The sequence below is a fragment of the Apium graveolens genome, chromosome 2 (assembly GCF_009905375.1).
Source record: "Apium graveolens cultivar Ventura chromosome 2, ASM990537v1, whole genome shotgun sequence".
Classification (NCBI taxonomy): Eukaryota; Viridiplantae; Streptophyta; class Magnoliopsida; order Apiales; family Apiaceae; genus Apium; species Apium graveolens.
Genome location: NC_133648.1, coordinates 48491332 through 48495490, shown reverse-complemented (window position 1 = coordinate 48495490; position 4159 = coordinate 48491332).

The following is a 4159-nucleotide window of genomic DNA, read 5'->3' as shown; positions in this document are numbered from 1 at the left end:
GATCCATGTGATACTTAATACGGCGAATATTGATATCAGTATTTATGCTGAACTTCGGAGAGAATCCGAAAAGTTGTTAACCCTAACGCATCAGTTGATCAAGGATCACTGAATGTGGGTTTATTGAAGATTTATGTTCTTCCTTGGGCCTTTTCTGGTTGTACCAGTAGGTGAGCCATAAATGTAGGTTCGTGTGAACCATGTAAATATTTTCGAGAAATTCGGTAATTGAATTTTTAATGATAAGAACTACGGGAAGTTCTTTTAACATGAAATTAAAATCTTATAGGTTTTAATGAATAACGTAAAACCTGCTCAGATGAGAGGTAGTGACAGGATACGTGTTTATTGTCTAGTTTGATAGTAAAACATTTGTCACTCGTACTCGTAGTCGAGTCAATATTGAAGCTAAATAGAGAGATGTGTGCTCTATAAACTCAAGGGTAAATCCAACTTAATACAGATAATTAAGATGGTTGTGAATAAATTTGATGATGAATAATCACCGGGCAAATTCTGTTTGCAACGTGAATATTCATGAGGTCGTTGCACCTTACTCGCATTATATAAATGGAGTAGATGCAGGCTTGAGTTGCGCTCTGAGAGAGATGCAAAACGATTGTGATCAGCTCAGACTATCACTGAATTTGAGGATATTAGTTACGAAGGGCTAATCGTTCCTTAAACATGATACCACAGAAGGAGATAATTAAATTTCCTATTAGTTTTGGAATATTTTCTGACATTCTGTAAAATATTAAAATTGTGGGGGTATCTAAAATAGAAAATTATTGAATTTTCTATGAATAGTGGAATGTAATGAAACATTCTTGAAAATAATTGAAATGTGGGGGTATCTCGAAACTTGATACCAATACCTCTGTTGGTAGCATGAGATCCAAAAACAATTGAGATATTTTGGATGGATACATAGACAATGGTTGAGTCTAATAATATCCGATATATGAATCTAATTTTTGAGATTCGTAAGAATACTATTACAGAGTTTAGGAATGCTTATGCGATAAGCTAGTAGATCCTAGTAGATCTGTAATTAAAAGTCATCTAAATGAACTTACGAGTTATTGGATGAATGTGAGGATGAACCTGCAGAGAGCAAAAGACTTGGATAATTGCTAGTCCCGAATGTCTTGATAATTTGCTTGAAGGTGAACTCGTAAATTTAATAGAAGCAATGCGCTTCACGTATAATTTCTTGATAAGTGAATATATCAAGAGAAAATTTGACTATTACTGAGAGTCAATAAATCAAGATTTTCTAGCACGTGTACTAGAAAATGGATTGTGCATGTTCTCTCTATGTCCTTTGTGGGGGAAAGGATGTTAAGAAATAGAGAGAGTGGTTCTGTTTGACAGAATCTTGTTTAAAAAAAAATATAGATCTTCTTACGAGATAGAAGCATTAGGACCCAGATGAATTTTTAAATTGGGAAAATATATCTGGGTCTGAAGGAAGTATAAGGTCAGACTGATACAAAAAATATTACAGTCGAAAGTGATGACCTTATATAATTTATGAAATATTCTCGAGTTTTGAGATTAAGGTTTATTAAGATGATACTAAAATTATCGTATTGTGAAATTTAAAAGTGCATCAATGAACATTGAGATGGTCTTTCTAAATAGATATTTGGAGAAATATCTATTTACATGAACCCGAGGGTTGCTCTAGATAAAGCAAGAGTAAAAAATCTGTATTTTCGGTGATCATGTTGAGTGAAACAACATTGACACGAAATAATGGCATATTAAATTTGATATTGCTATGATAAGCAATGGCTTCAAATAAATGACATGGTTGCCATTTTGAGGACGCTCAATATTGGTTGCTATGTGAATAAGGATTGCCAGTTTAAGGACGCTTAAACTCGGTAATGATGCAAACTGAAATTGCTGGTTTTTTGGGACGCTAAAAGCTGGTAATATCAATAACAAGTGAAGCCTTAAGTAATAACTAGTAAAGTTATTTCATAAATATGAAATATGTCAATATGAGATGTCAAACTGATTCAAAATCAGAGAATTGACAAGTGTGCATGTGTTATTTACACATGATATGCAAGTCATAATTGATTGCATGTGAGTGATCTGATCATTACGAGAAGTAATGACAAGAGGATCATCTCTGAAAATCTTGATGAGATTTGAAAGTTTTGATTTGAAGATTACAATCTTCATGACTTTAAAAGTTTTAGATGATACATGTCACATGTTGGTGATGTGAATTTTGAAGAGGTCAACGAAGCTAAAGTTGTCATAGCTGGAATGGATTTATATATATCCAAGCGTAGATGAACAAGGATCTCTCAAGAAGGATTGCAAGTCTATTATACTTTTTAAAATTGTACAAAATTAGACATAGGCTACACAGTTGGTAAACTGGGTAGATGCACGAGTACAATGGAAATTGGTCACTTGGAAGTGATTGCAATGAGATTTAAGGTGTATGATATGTGCTCGTGAGCTTGGACTTCAATACGAAAGATATCTAATTGTACTATGTGAATATAGTATGTAAATTAGATATTTGACTTTAAGAACTTAAAAGTCATTCGAGAATACATTTCACACTTAGCAGTCGTGTCATGGAAATCCTAAACTTAGCTCGATTCATGATGGAATACGAGTCTGGTGCATAAAATAAATGCAGTTAAAAGGCCGAGTAGCCACTTTGTAAGGATATTCCTAAATGACAAGGAAAATGTGTCTTCAATATGCATATATCGTGTAATCAATATGCAAATTGGGAGATCACATTATTGTGTATGAAATGGTATGTCTCACATCTATGATGAGGACATAATACCATTAAACAACTATTCTCAACGAGAATTATCATGATTGACTATGTAAAGTTAAATGATAATGTTTGGATCCACTAACCAGATGGTTAAACTGAGCGAATCTGTTTAAGCCAAGGGAATCTAGTTAGACCGAGAGATAGTTGTCAAATCATCGAGAGGAATGGGCCTTGCCTATTGCTTAACGGCGTCATGGTGGACACCCAACCTTGCTGACTGGAGATCCCAAGAACTTGGTTCAATGGGACAACTAAATCATGATGACCAAATCACTGTGGGGGTAACCCCTGGCCTATTTCTATGATGATGAAACAGTGAGACCCGTAAGGTACGAGGTTAAGTTTTATGCTTTTAATGATCTTTGACGAATACAGGGATTTCAAGTTTGAATACATAATATTCGGTTAAGTAAACGCGGGTTACTCTATAAGATAAAGATCACCTATGTAAGAGAGAAGTATGGCCGCTTCAAAGGAGAATTGCGAGGCACAATTCTTTAGAAACTCTTGCAGAACCAGGACGATGTTCCAGGGCCAAAATGGACATAATCATGAGAACTGAATGAGTCAGGAAATATATAGTGATGAGTATGTCATCGTTTACACAAACGGTCGAACAGTTCAAGGACATCGCGTCATACTGTCTACCAGTAAAGTCGATATACTTATTCGAGCGAAGGTTCAAGGAGCATTCTCTACCTATCGTATGCTATATCCGACCGCCGGAACTATCACCAAGTCAAGCTCCGCGTTTGTCTGTCTATGTGGTGTCTATGTGGTGCGTGCTACTGGACCATCAATCTCATTTGTGGGGGATTGTTGGACAAACTTAGTATTTTAGACTAAGTTGTGAATCAATTTGAGACTCTATATGAGTGAGACACATTATGTGTTAGTGGTGTGTATTTATTGGAACGTATTCTTCTCTTCGAGGGGATTCCAACACATATTTACACGCTCAAAATGAGTAAAAGGTGAATGAGAACTGATGTTCCAAAGTTTTACCTTTTAATATGAAAAGTGGTTTTGTACCACATCGAGAGTAGCACAAACCTATTCCTTAGTTTTTCTTATAAATACCATGTACCACATCGAGAGTAGCACAAACCTATTCCTTAGTTTTTCTTATAAATACCATGTACCGCATCGAAAAGAAAAACAAGTCCTTTCAAGCCTCTCTTTATAAATAGAGTCTTAGGGCACCAGTTTTATTAAGTCGAGGAAATAAGAGTCATCTCTTTCATTCTCGGTCTCTTTAGTATTAAATTTTTCCAATATTCCGGTGATAGTTCTCGGGCTCAGTTCAAGTTCGCTGAGAGTATATTCGATCTATCGATT